The following is a 14,470-nucleotide window of genomic DNA, read 5'->3' on the forward strand; positions in this document are numbered from 1 at the left end:
GAATTTGCACACAGGTACCCTTCTAGGTTGGCAGTGACACTGGCAGAGATGCTGCAACAGGTGACCGACTGGCTATAACACTTTTCTGGGAGCCAGAGGGAGAGGGGCCTTCGTAAGGGCCTGTGCCAAGAGCTGTCAGGGATTCCAGGGACATCATCAAGACTTCTGCTCGCCACCTTGGAGTGGACACTCAGGGGGGTCTGCAATACCCTGTCCACTGGGAGGGCCAGTACACTGGTGGCTCTCTCTGCTCCTGCTGCTCTTAGCTGGAATCGCAACTCTAACTCGACTCTTGCAGAGGAGGGAGGCACAGGGAGGAAGGGAGACGAGACCAAAATAGCTGCCATCACACATTCCAATCCTCACAGGAGGGGCACTGCAGCGAAGGCCGCTGGATTTCGACTAGCCTAGCTTGGCACTGCTAGACACTGGCTGGCCTCTGGCTCATCAGGTCGCCGGACAGAACTCGGGGCCCTGCTGCACCTGTCGGATGCCAGCCTCAGCTTTGACTGTGGCTACAGCTGGATGCCAAATTCCTGGGCCCATGTGAGCAACAATTTTGGAGCCTCACCATCAGTCACAATGAAGCACCCCCAAAGCAAACAGCCCAGGAGGGTCTGTGGGACAGTGTGGCAGCAAAATCAAGCCACTTAATATTTTCGCTGGCCAGTGGCAGGTTCTGATGTGTGGCTCTATCCTCTAACAACCTTCTCTCCCTAACACTCCACGTCTACACCATGGTCACAGGGCAAAACTTCAAGTCTCTACCACAGGAATTCTCCACCAGGGACAATTTTCCTCCCAGAGGATACTTGGCAATGTATGGTCATCGCGACTGGGGAGGGTGGGTGAATGCCACTGGCATCTACTGAGTAGAGACCAGGGATGCGGCTACACCCCCTACAACACACAGGACAGCCTCCGCAACAAAGAAACGTTGACTCCAAGTCTAAAGTGTGAGACCCTGAGAGTCAGCCTCCACCTTACCTGGGACTCAGCCACCTCTGGGCAGCCCACCCCACCTTTGGGGATGTCCTGGAGGGGCGAGGTGAAGCACGGATGCAACATTCAGTGGAGATCCCTGACTTTGCACACTGTGGACGCCTTGCAGGGGCAGCCAGGGAGAGGTGGCGGTTCTGGTTTGGAGTTTTATTTAAGTGTGGAAGTTACACACAAAAAAAAATGACCTGTGGTTCTCCACTCCCCTCCACAAAGCTGCAGCCTGAGCTCCTATACGCAGCCGTAATGAAGGCAAGTCACAAGGGCCCTGAGGTTAAACTGGCCTCAGGCCACGGGGGCTGCTTGAGAATGTGGGCCAAGAGGCGGCCAGCTCTGTGGTCTCCTAGGCTAGCACTTGATTCAGCAGGGCCGAAGCAGACAGCTGACATGCCTGCCTGGCCCAGGGCTTCCCCATGACAATGAAGGTCAAAGCTGCCACCTGCTCTGTCACAGTTGCCCCATTAGTTTCCTTGCCCCCGGGGGCTCCTGTCCCCAACCCAGTCCCAGGTGCTCTGACAAGGTCATGGTGACAAGGAAAGACAGGTGTTTTAATAAGCCATGTGCTGCTCTACCGCCTCCAGGCCCCAGCCTAGGAGCAAGAGATGCCAGCCAAACTGGTCTGAGGCAGCTGTCAGACCAGCAGTCACTGTTCTCCACTGTGGTTTGGGTAGAAAGCATTGGATTGAAGGTCAGGCAAACTACCCTCTGGCCTTAGCTCCACTAGCAACTCTTCATGTAACTCTAGGCAAACCACTCCTCTGTCTGAACCTCAGTTTCCCCATCTCCTAAGGGCCATTCCCCAAAATGTAGAGCCAGAGCAGAGGCGTGTGGTCAGCAGTGCATGGTTAGGCAGTGAGAGCTGTCCTCTTTCACATTCTACTCTGAGACCCAAGCCAAGCAAGGATCCTCAGTGGTGGCCAAGACCAAAGCCGTGTGCCCCACAAACCAGCTCTCCTGATGTTCCTGCCTCCAAAGGTGCCAAACACCTAGGCCTAATCCTCGAGTCATCCTTGTCCTCTTCTCTCTTCTCCCCACACGTACTTAGTCACCAAGGTCTATCAACTTTTCCACCAAACGGTCAGGGTTTCTTTCTCCCGCTTGTGCTGCCTGGGCTACTTCTGCCCTCCAACTTCCCAGCCTCCAGTCTCTCCTCTCAATGGGCCATCCTGCCAGCTTTGTCTTCCAAGAGCCCCGCTCTAGCCTGGCCACTCTCCTGCTTTGCCACCGAAGGGGCTCCCCATTGCCCACAGCTGGGGGCAGATAGGACATTGCTCTCTACCTGGCGCTCAAGGCTCTGCACATTCTAGACCCAGTCTGACTTGAAGCTGCAAACTCCTATTTATTCATCAAGATGTAGGTCGAACATCCCCTCCTGGGAAGCCTCCCCTGACCTCTCACCAATCCCCTACCAACCGATGGCTCAGCTACATTAAGTGGCCCCTACACATCTCCATCATCTTCTCAGCAGCACGTGAGTCTGTCTCCCCCATTCAATGGGGAGCTCCGCTGCACTGCATACTATCGGTCTTCGTGTCCCCATGGCCCTGTGGTAAGGGCTACTGAATGTTCTGGCAACACATAGACAGGAAGCCCTGCTTCCCAACCACACAGCGCGCAGACCTCTGACCCCACTCCCGTGTCTGGAACAGAACTGAGCACACACCTTCAAATCAAAGTTGACTCACTGACTGACAGAAAACCTTGCCCTGGGGCAGAAACCATGGGGCCAGGAGCCCAGACCCAGAGGTGTAAGAACAGAAATTGAGCTCTCCTTGAGGGTGGAGGCATTTTGACCTGACGGAGCACTTAGCTCCACCACCTCAGGCTCACGTGAGAGCGTTGCGTTCACCCGAGAAAAAGGGTGTGCGCTGCCTCCTGCTTCCCTCTCTTGGCTTGGCTGCGAAGTCTTGGCACTGCCTGGCTTGACCCTGTGCCACTACCTCAGCATCCCACCCCCCTTGCCTACTTCCCTTTCCTTTGGCTGAGGCCAAATATAAACTCCTGGGCAGGAAATGCCTTGCAGGAGCCTGGCCCCACCCTGAGATCCTGAGAAAATTGTCTGTGACAGAGAGGAAATGGGCCCGAGACACGCGGCCTCGGAGGCGAGCAGACACAACCCCTCCCGAGCCCTCCCGAGCCCTGCACACAGCAGGTGGCAGGAGCCTAGGGCTTTGGGGGCAGGGGCGACGATGTGCATTCTCAGGTGATGGTAAGGCCAAGGGAAGGGGAACCCAAAACGGTGGCCCAACAGCTGCGTAAGGCCTGGGGGCATAGACGTTATAGGGTACAATCGGAAGAGTAATAGGCTAGTAACCTGGAGATGCGGCTTTTGGTCCTGGCTCTGCTACTTTTTAACTGTGGCTGTGCTTCCATTAATGGCAACAATATTTATGATACTCAGTGTAATGATTAATAATAATTAATAACAGCCACTAATACTTATTAAGTACTTCCTATGTGCCAGGCCCTGGGCCAAGGACTTTTTGCATCTCATATTGGGCAAATCACTTACCTTCTCTAGGCCTCAGTGTCCTCATCTGTAAAAATAGGGATATAATCATCAAACCAACAACATGAGGTTTTTGAGAGGATAAAATGAGACGATAATAATAGCTCAAGTGCACCGAGCCGTTATTATTTTCCAGGCATCTCTTTAGGTTCTGTGTAGACGGATTATATCACCGAATCTTCACAATAACGCTGTGACGTAAGTACTCTGATAATACCTCTATTTTACAGATGAGGAAACTGGGGCCCAGAGATATGGAGTAACTTGCCCACATCCGCAGCTAAGAAGCGGTAGGCCAAGATGAAAATCCAGACAGTCTGGCTCCAGAGTCAGAGCTACCAAGTTAGAATCTTCCTCATTAAATAGGAGAAAGTGCCTAGGCTGGGGCCTGGCACACAGCAGACACAAAAAACATCTATCAGGGCTTTTGCAGTATGACCCCTTAGCCTAAAGTAACTTCCATCAGCCAAGAGAGCACCTGATCATCTCCCTTTCATTTGGTTCCCGCGACAACCTGTGTCCAAAGCAGGTAATACCTATTGCACAAATGGGGAAACTGAGGTTACAAAAGATCAAGCGGCTTCTGTTGGACTCCAGATGGGGGCCAGGAGCCTGCCTAAGTATCCACGGCCCTCCTGCTAATCTGTTCCCATTTCAGCCTCCCTCGGCTCTCCCCTCGGAATCCACTCCCATTGGCTGTGCATTTACTCAACTGACAGTACCCAAGTACCTACTCAGTGTCAGGCCCTACGCTGGGCACCAAGTTCTGAAAACAGAGCAAAAGCTGAACACTCCTGCAAGTTCTTGGCCAGAGCTGATGCCAGGCCCACCCTTCTCAGGGAGGCAGAGGCTAAAATGGACTGGCCTTTGAAGCACCCATGGAGTTTGTTTTGGAGGCAAAATAATGGGGAATGAGCGAGCTCCAAAGCAATGGCGATAGCAGCTGGCACGGCCTGAGGGAAGGAAGCATACAGCCCCAAGGATCCTGAGCTGGAAACGCTGCGGGGAGGGCCAGGCCTCTGGACAACCCTCCCACCCACGCATACCTAATTCTAGCGTGGGCCACACCAGCTAGAGGGATCACTTGAGTTAATCCAGCCAGCCTCCTGCCTGCCCCTAACTACCCACACCTTCTAAATAATGCAACCTGGTTGTCAAGACAGCACATTAAAATATCTCTTCTTCCCTATGCCACCCAGCCCCCTGCTCTCCACCCCCAGTGCTGGAAGGGGCTAATCAAGCAGGCCTGGTGCTGATGTCAGAACCAACCTCCCAACTCCCTCCTCCATGCCCTCCCCACCCCAACGCAGCTGTCTTAGAGCCATCAATACCCACTCCTCCATATTTTCCCTCCTATCCATCTCTCCCCCCTGGTGATGGGGGTGGGAGGCAGGGACAAGCAGGCAAGGACCTGGGGACTGTCTGCCCAGGAGTGACTAATCACTGGTGGGTGTGATGAGCACTCAGGGAGAGAGAGACCCACACCTCAGCACTTGCCTCCTGGCCAGGCATCTGGAGAGCGAGGCATGGCCCAGTCAACTAAGGATGTCAGGCGGCGGCGGCGGACTGCCCGGATCCTGATCCAGCTCCATCACTCCCTGGCTGCGTAACCTTGGGCAAGTTCTTCGTGCAACCTCTACGTACGTCACTTTCTTCCTGTGTAAAATGGGGATAATGATAGCAGTACCCACCTTACGGAACTGCTCAGGGCGCTAAGTGACTTAAAATGTGTGAAGAATTCAGAAGAGTTCACTATTATTATTGGCGTTATTATTACTAGAGCCTGTTGCAGTGTCATAAGTGCCACTAAAGGCAGCCAGAGGAAGAGAGCCCTAGAGGTGGGCATGGCAAGGAAGAGCTTTTCTAGATGAGGTGGACTCTGAAGTGCCAGAAAAGTCCAGACCTTATGCCCAGGAAGGGGCAGGTTTGAGTGCTGCACATCCCCAGGTCAGTGAAAAACAGCAAAGGGAAAATGTCACAGATGGCACTGCCAAGCAACAATATTGACAAGAATTTTATTTATATTACTGGACTGAATATTCAACAACCCTATGAGATAGGCACATATCTCCACTTTATAGCTGACAAAAATGAAGGCTCAGAGAAATAATTTGCCCAAAGTCACCCAGTGCCACATGTACCAGAACTTGCGCCCTTGCCAATGACACCCTGCTGCAGGAATTCCTGTCCAGCTCAGGATGTTTTACTTCTGCTCCACTCTGGCCCCTTTCCCACATTCCCCTCTTTGTTGTTCCATTTCGAAGGCCCTGCTGGGTGGGGGCTGCTTGGGCCAGATGTTTGGGGCCAAGCTCTTCCTACAAGGTCCCTGCCTCTGCCCCAGCCCGACTTGGCCTCAGCCTGGAGCAGAAAGGCTGGCTGCAGTGCCTATCTCACACGTCAGACCGGCCAGCCTTTGGCCAGCCCAGATAAAGGGCAGGAAACCCCAGGCCACCTCCCCTGGAGATCGCTCCCTCTACCAGGGAACGGAGTTGCAGCCGGGCCAGAGGTTCCTCTGCGGTGGGAAGCCGCCTTGGCTGCCGGGTATGGTTCAGGGAAAACAGGGAGGGCTGAGGGTCAGGAGACCTGCGTTCCAAATCCTCCCTCACTGGAGACTCTTCCCTTCCCTGCCCCAGGATCACTCTGGGGAAATCCTACCATCTACTTTACTGGGTTGCCCTGACAACAGAATGGGAAGTGAAAGTGCCTTAGAAACTAAAGAAATGGGGGGACTCACTGTCATTGTCATCGACTGCTAGGGGAAGGAATGGCTGAGCTGGTGTTTCTCCCTGTCTGATTCACTCTTCTAGGCTCCACTCTGGGCATGGCTCATACTCATTTCCGGCTTCCGTACTCCCTAAAATATCCTCTTCCCTCCACTCCCCACCAGCTCCAGATGAAGCCAAGTGGCAGGAAAGCAGGTATCCTGGAAGCCCCCACACATCACATCGTACTCAGCTCGAGGCTGTGCCAACTCCTACTGGGCTTGTCGCCTGCTATGGAAGCACCAGTAAGAAGGACCTGCCTTGCAAGGGCTCCCCAGTCAGGGACCTGAACCACCAGCACGTCAGAGAGAGTTGTATGAGGTGTTTAGACCCAAGATTCTGGGGGTTCAGAGTCTACCCGTTAGGGTCACCAGAAAAGGATTATGAAGAAGTCATCTGGAAAAGTTCAGACCAAAAATAAACAGGAGAAGGAGGGGCTTCCGGTACCCCATTTCCTGCCCCCACATGTTTTTTTTTTTTCTTTTGAGACAGAATCTCACTCTGTTGCCTTGGCTAGAGTGAGTGCCGTGGCGTCAGCCTAGCTCACAGCAACCTCAAACTCCTGGGCCCAAGCGATCCTCCTGCCTCAGCCTCCCGAGTAGCTGGGACTACAGACATGCGCCACCATGCCCGGCTAATTTTTTTCTATATTTTTAGTTGTCCAGATAATTTCTTTCTGTTTTTTTTTAGTAGAGACGAGGTCTCGCTCTTGCTCAGGCTGGTCTCGAACTCCTGACCTCGAGCTATCCTCCCGCCTCGGCCTCCCAGAGTGCTAGGATTACAGGCGTGAGCCACTGCCCCCACATGTTAAGGTGGCCAAAAACAGTAGCATGCAGGGAGGACAGTGATGAGGCTGGGAAGGGGGACTGTCCCAGGTCTGAGGAGGAACACTTGAAGGATCTGCAGCTGTTTGGCCTGGAGAAGTCACAGAGAGCAGAGAGGGTCTAGGTGGTCCCAGAGGGCAGACCTGGGACCTAGGGTTAGAAGCCTCAACAGGGCACAGTTAAGTTGAACATGAGAAAAATGTCACAGACATTCCACAGATGAAAACAACTGCGTGAAACACACCGTGCTCCCAGGTATTGAACATAGGTGAGCAGGAACTACACGAGTACGTGCCGGAAGCCCCAAGCTTTAGAAGGACCGTTGGACCTCTGAGGGCCCTTCTCCCGAGTTCTGTCTCTGCACCTACCTCCAGGCGGATTGTGCGAAAAAGCATCAAGGTGACTGGAGCTGGCTAGGCCCTTGGCTGCTTCCCACGGAGACCTGGGACCCCAGGAGCACCGTGGGCTGGTACTACCTGGGGGAGCGGGTCACTCATTAACTTGTGGCTGAATGGGTCAGAGGTTGGCCCCCTGGGACAGACGCAAGCATGGGGAGGGGCTAGAGAGCAAACTGCACGAAAGCCCATACCCAAGGAGAACCCGAGCTGTGGCAATTCAGGGCCCAACCAGCTCAAACCGACCCAGCCGGCTGAGTATGTTCAGTGTAGACAAGCGAACGGCCTTGAGTGGGAGGGTACACTTGAGCAGCTCAAAGGGAGCCTGACAGACCACCGGGGCCACGCTGCCTGCCCTGCCACGTTATAGATGTGGAAATTGAGGCCCAGAGAAAGCAAACGCCTTCTCTAAAGTCACTCACGGAGAGGCAGCTATGGAAAGGCAGAACCAGAAGCCAAGCCTCCTGCCTCTGTAGTAGGCCCACAGGGTTCACCAAATGTTAGCTCCTTCTTTTCCCCTTAAAACTGCTGAAAACTGCTTGTGGTCTGGAGCTTTCTAAACTGGGGGTTGGCCAGGGCCCCTCTCAAGCCCCACTGCTTATCTAGATACAGGCTGCCTGCGGGCCTCTCTACTGAGACCCTTCTCCACTAGAGGGGCCTCAGCAGCAGCGGAGTGGCTGGCAGTCCCCACCCCCAGCCTAGCGTGGAGCAACCCACAGCTGTACTGAAAATAGACACACTCACACAGCCTCACCCCATCGCCAGGAACGGCAGACCCTTTGGGTGGGCATTTCTTGCTCTTTTACATTTCCCAATTGAGATCAGGGGGTCAACTGCTCCTAGAAACACCCATGCCCGTTTCTGACCCCACTGCCCATCCGAATACCTATCAACTCAACCCCTCTGCCCTTCCTAATACCATCCAAGCTGAGCCCGTGTCCTTCGAACTGTGAATACTTACTTCTGTTTGCCCAAGTAAAGGACAGAAGGGCAGAATTTTAATTGGCCACAGAAGTTCCCGTGACTGAATGTTTGTCAATGTCCCCTTGGGGGAAGGTGAGGGTTCAGGATAGGGTCCCTTTAAGGCCTGGGGTGGACAGGGAGTTAGTTAATGACTATCCCCTAGAGGTGACTTTCCAAGGTGGTTATTATGTGGCTCAATTATTAACCAAGCAGTGGCAGGACCCCATGCCTGTTGGAGGGGCCACTCCTTCCCCAAGGACAGCCCAAGAGCAAGAGGCTGCAGCCAGGGAGAGCATTCCTGGGGTTGTTCGCTCCCTCTCCACCAGGCTGCAGTGGGGCGAGTGGGGGCAGAGGCCTGCACTGAGGGAAGCTCGCCCTCAGCCCCACATGTGGGTAGAGGAGGGCCAGCCCGGATGTGGAGGAAGTCAGCACAGCCTTACTGGGGCAGGAGGGAAAAGAGAGACAGTGAGGGTTTTTATCATAAATGAGAGAGGAAGCTCCAAGCTGGGCCTTGGCGATTACATGGCAAGCTGGGAAAGGCGCTCATCCTGAATGCATCCTGTTTTGCTCTGAAATGGCCTCAGGGCCAGGGCCAGGAGCATGGGAGGGGCCTGCGTGGAGAGCGGCCTCCTGAGGACCTCAAGCTCCTGGGTGGCCCTGGAATTGGGGGGGCAAGTGGCAGAGTGAGAAGTTTCATTTACCATTAGAGAAACAAAGGCACAGAGTCTCCACAAGAAGCCGCCACAAGTCAGCTTTGGGCGCGGAGCCCCAGAGGCAGCTAACATCTGGGCTTGGACCTTTCGTGGGCCTCTCTTCTAAGGGTCAGCTCAGATGTCACTGCCTCTGTCAGTCACCTTCCCTTCAGTCAAAAGCAATCGCTCCCCGGACTCCAAGGGCAGAACTTCCTCCTTGACAACTGGAAATATGAACAGTGACCAGATATTTGATATTAAGGGACTGTTCTAGGTATGATAATGGCAGTGTAGTTATTTTTTACGAATCCCTATTTTTTAGAGATATATATCGAAATATTTATAGACGAATTGATACAATGGTCTCAGATTTGTTTCAAAACAACAAGAAAGCAAGTGAAGTAGGTGGAGACATGGACAGGGCAGGACTGGCCGTGGGCTAATGGCTGTCGAATTTGGGTGATGGGTACGAGGAGCCTTATTATACTAATTATCTCTATTTTATATATGTTTAAAATTCCTTATAATAACTTTTTAAAAGCCCTCACTGAGGTAGAGTCTCAGTGGGTCATGTATTATTTATGCCACTAACCCTCAAACTAGATAGTAGATTCCCTGAAGGTGAGAGTTAGAACTCCGTGTCTTTCACAAGCCCTAGCACCAAGACTGAACTTAATGACTAATAATTTGTACAGCACGTGGTAGTTTACAAGGTACTCAGCCATGGATCCCCACGTTTCATCCAGTGAAGTGGAAAATATGAGGAGAAACCAAGAGTCTGAGAGTTAGAGGAGAAGAGCAGAGCCTGGATTGAAACCTTCGTGTTTCCAGCTCCCAATGCCCTGCTTTTTGCTCCACGCCACCCTGGCCTCCGAAGGAACTTAACATTCAGTTCTAAAATGCTAAAACTCAGTTCATTCAGTTCTAAAATTCGAAAATTCCTATGTGGTCGAGGTAAACAGGAACAGCAACTGTTTAGCATGCAAGTTCCCAACAAGGAGGGCTGGGCGAGAGGAAATTCAACACAGAAACACAGCACTTCAGACTTGCGACAAGGGCCCAAACTATGGCCTCCAGTCCACTGGCCCATGTCCACCAGGACTTTCCCCGGACACACGCGCATTCACACGTGTGCACACACCCAAACCAAGACCACAGATGAATAGAGCCTTAATAAACACTTGACAACAACAACTGTGTGCCAAGCCCAGTGCTGAACTACCATGTCTAGAGTTGGAGGACAATATAATCAAACTCACCTAGACCTTGAAGAGCTCACACTTCCCATCCTAAAGGCCTTGCATCTTTGAAATCCCTTATCCCTATTTTATCTCCTGAACAGCCTCGCTTGATCCCACCCAAATGGGGAGCCCCAGGAAAAAGTTCTCTCTCTTCTTCTCAAGCCAGAGGCAACTCCTTCCTCCAACCAGAGAAGAGGTGAGGACACACCCTGCCCTTTGCTAAACCTGCCATGTGGGCTGGGAGTCACCCATAATCCTAGCACTCTGGGCAAGGCGGGAGGAGCGCTTGAGGTCAAGAGTTTGAGACCAGCCTGAGCAAGAGCCAGACCCCATCTCTACTAAAAATAGAAAAACTTAGCTGGGCATGGTGGCGTACACCTTGCGGTCCCAGCTACTCGGGAGGCTGAGGCAGGAGGATCGCTTGAACCAAGAGTGTGAGGTTGCAGTGAGCTAGGCTGATGCCACTGCACTCTACCCAAGGTGACAGAGCAAGACCCTGTCCCTGTCTCAAAAAAAAAACAAAACCAAAAACAAACAAACAAACAAAACCCTGCATGTGTTGAACAAGGAGCTCCAGGAATCTGCTAGCACAAAAGCACCAACAGCTGTGGCCACATCCCAGTTAGACACTTCATCCCCTCCTCCCTTTGGGACCTCCTCACTTTCAAGTCTTTGCTGCTATCCCTATACCTGGACATAGGGGTCCTCTGCTCTCTGTCCAATCTATAGTCCCAATAATGGAATTTTAAAACTTCAAGAAGACAGAGAAGGACAAAGTTCAGACCCTCTTGGTGCCACTTTTTTCTCTCCTCTGCTGGAACTCGGGAGGTGTTGTGTTTGAGTAAGGAAGGCCCCCACACAGCACGCACACAGGGTACACAGCCCTCTGCACTGGCACACCTTCTGCCCCTCTTCTTGCTCTGAACACCTCTAGATATCACCTCCCAGCAGCCTCTCCTTTCCAGATGGGGGAGTGGAGCTGTAGAAGCACGGAGGTTTAAAATACTTCCCCAAGGGTTGCTTAAGGTATGGAAAGAAGGCAAGAGAACTCTGTCCAGTGTGGCGTTTCCTAGCCCTGACTACAGACGTCTAGGGAGCAGAAATTCCAAATCCAAAATCCAGAAAAAGACAAAAGGCTGCATCCCTAAATGAGGACCAGTCCAGAATGTCCAGCTAGATGGCAGCTGTACCTTTGTGGTGAAAGAGTTTCAGCCCCACCCCCATCCCACCCCCCTACAGCCAAACACCACCCTTCCCACCACACTTGCCACTCAGACAGCCCCCCAGAAACCACCTGCAGCCATCTTCTCTACAGCCTTGGGCCGCCCAACTTCGCATCCCCAGACAAGATTTATCCCTCCTTCATTGAAGGAGGATGAAAGCGATGGGAAATCTCAGACAGCAGATGGTGGGGGAGCGGGACAATCCCTAGAGTGGGGACAGGAGGAGTCAGGGTTTGAAAATAGCCCTGGGTGTGATTCATTACCGTCTCCTCCCCAGGACTTGGGGTTAGCATGGGTTCCAAAGCAGCCCAATCTCTGGGGTCCCCACCCTCTGGGGTCCTAGACTCTGAAAGGCAATTCCCACCCCTCCCCACCTTCAGTCTGGCTGCTGTTCTCCCCCTCCCCCCAACACACACACTCCAGTTTTCCAGCTGGCTTAGCTTCCTAATCACCACAAAGCTCTCCATGTGCATAGCTCCTGCTGCCCCAAGCGTCTCGGAGACAACCCTTTACCTGCCAGTTAGGAGCCTGGCCTTGAGAACCAAGAAACCAACTGTCAGGGTGAAAGAGACTGGATCTTTTAGATACTGAACTCAAGTGGCCAGCTGAGGTGTGGCTGAAAACACTGGCCCACAGGAGTAGTATGACTTGCCTAAGATCACATGAACTGGCTAAACCCCAGTTTCCTGAATCGTAATTCAGTGCTCAACTTTAACAAGTGTTGGGAGAAGAGACGTGGAGAGAACCCCAGACAACCTAATTTGGAAATCTCAAAAACTTCCACTAAAAGGTTCTCTAATCCAAACCCATTTTGGACTTCACAGAGAAAGTGAGCCCGAGAAAGATGAGACTTTTCCAAAGGTTTTCCCTTGGTCCCTGCAGCTACTTTAATACCCCGAAAGTCCTAGGCGTTCCTCAAAAGCGAAGGCAATGAGGCAGTGGCTGACGGGAAAGCCCACACAGCTGGACCCGGGCTTTCTGGAAATGCCCTCAAAAGCAGAGAAAGGAGAGGACAGGAAAAGCGGTGGCGAGACCCAGCCGCAGAGCCTGCCACCCCCGCCCAGCTGCATGCCCCTTCCAAAGCCCCAGAGCACGGCCCTAGGATCCGGCCAGGCCCGGGGGTAACAGGCGGACAGCTGCCTTCTACCGCCCCAATCAAGGGGCTTCGTTGGGAAACTTGCAGCTGGCACGCTCAGGGGTCCCCCAATTTCAACGACTCTGACCCCAAATCCCAGGGGCAGAGGTAGCTCGGCTCGCTTCCCCCCGTCTCCAGCGCACGCCGCCCAGCGAACCGCTAGGAGAGAAGCAGGAGCGCGCCAGGGAGGCTAGGCGGGGTGAGGGACCAAGATACGCCCCTGTTTGTCTGGATCTCCCCCTGCCGTCACCCCAACTCCTACCTTGAGGCCGCGTTCGCCCCTTTTGGTTCAGGCCCTGACACAGAGCGAGCAGGCAGGAGGCGAGCGCGGGAGGAACTGCTCCGTCCGGGGCACGCGCGGAGCCTGGGGTCGGGCGGGGATAACGGTGCCAGCCCGGGGCGCAGCTGCCGCTGCTGCTTAGCCGTTGTCAAGCCGAGTCCACTCGCCGCGCAGGTGGGGAGGGAGCGCCGAGTCGGGCTGTAGGGACGCCCCGCCCACCTGCCCTCGACCAATGGGGGCGCAGTCCGGCCCACCAGACTCTCCAGAAAGTCCCCCAAACCGGGGTGGGCGGGGCTCGGCCTGCTGGCTCCCCGACCCCGCCCCCCCGCCCCGCGCTGCCGCCTTTCCGCACGTCACGCCGCTGGGACAGAGCGGGCGAAGGAGTTGGTCAGGCACACAGACTAATTCTTTCTAGAGTTCTGAATGTGTCTCGCACTGTGTGGGGACTTTAAATACGTACGTGCACGGCAGGGTTCAGTGACTTGCTCAGGGTAATTAATGAGGTGTCCGGAAGACATAACCAGTGAGATCTCCAATTAGTAGGAGCAACCAAGAGAAAACCGGATAATTTGGTATTTGAGCAGGAAGTTGCCATCCCTTCCTTGCTCAGGCCCCTGCGTACTGCAACTTCCCCAATAATCCCAGCCCTCCCACCCACTAAGTCTGAAATCTGCCTCCTCAGAGAAATGCATGGAAAACTTGGCGCCTTGGCATTAATCTTAGCAGGAGTGGGCTTCGAGGACTTCTGAGAGCAAGTACCACCAGAAAGCCCAAATTCAGCAAGAAACAATAGTTAGGATTTGATTCCTCTCTTGCCTTTCCTCGCAGGGATCCAACACAAGTTCACAACCTTGATTTCCTTGTTGAATTGAGGACTCCTATCAGCCAGGGCTGGGAGTATCCAAGACCGTATGCAATCCAGCCACTATCCCTCACATTTACAAATACAGAAACTGAGGGGAGGTGACTCACTCAAGGCTACCCAGCAAATTCACGGCAGGGACGATACCCATATGCTGGTTATTTTCTCCATACCATTCTTAGAAGACAGGAGCCACATCCAACTTGCTTGCCAGAGTATCTAACACAGATGAGAGCAAAAATATCTGTTTCTTAGGACAGCAACTTGCTCGAAGTCACCTGAAGGCAAAGACAGAGCCAGACCTAGCCTATCTCCAGGTGCTCCCCTCCTGTCTGGCCTTCAGTCTACTAGACCCAATGGAAATTCTCTCACCTTCCTTCCTGCCAGCCCTGATAAGAATCTGAGGAGCAAAGCTACCTCTTTTCCGGCTCAATGGCAAGGCTGCAGCAGCTGGTATCCTCTGGCAATTTGTTCAAGGTGAGCCATTTCCCTGTGGGTGCTGGATGTGGATTGAGGCCCACACACCAGAACTCACTCCCAGAAACAAAATGCTACTCAGAATCAGGAATCCTTCTGATGGGTGGG

At 53.3% G+C, this 14,470-nt stretch overlaps 1 protein-coding gene across 2 annotated transcripts in view; it reads right to left on the bottom strand.

The window, feature by feature from the left end:
• Nucleotides 1-13,021, bottom strand: part of STARD8 (StAR-related lipid transfer (START) domain containing 8) — a 31,517-nt gene extending 18,496 nt beyond the window's left edge. Inside the window, exon 1 of one of the 2 annotated variants that reach the window (XM_012642838.1) lies at nt 13,006-13,021. The gene's annotated coding sequence lies outside the window, so the exon portion shown is untranslated. Of the gene's footprint in view, nt 1-7,462; nt 7,503-13,005 lie in introns of those variants that run through there. The other variant, XM_012642832.1, reaches the window with a different exon arrangement.
• Between the last annotated feature and the right edge of the window lie 1,449 nt (nt 13,022-14,470).

This window comes from Propithecus coquereli, unplaced genomic scaffold (genome assembly GCF_000956105.1).
Source record: "Propithecus coquereli isolate 6110/MARCELLA unplaced genomic scaffold, Pcoq_1.0 Scaffold101, whole genome shotgun sequence".
In the NCBI taxonomy this organism is placed as follows: domain Eukaryota; kingdom Metazoa; phylum Chordata; class Mammalia; order Primates; family Indriidae; genus Propithecus; species Propithecus coquereli.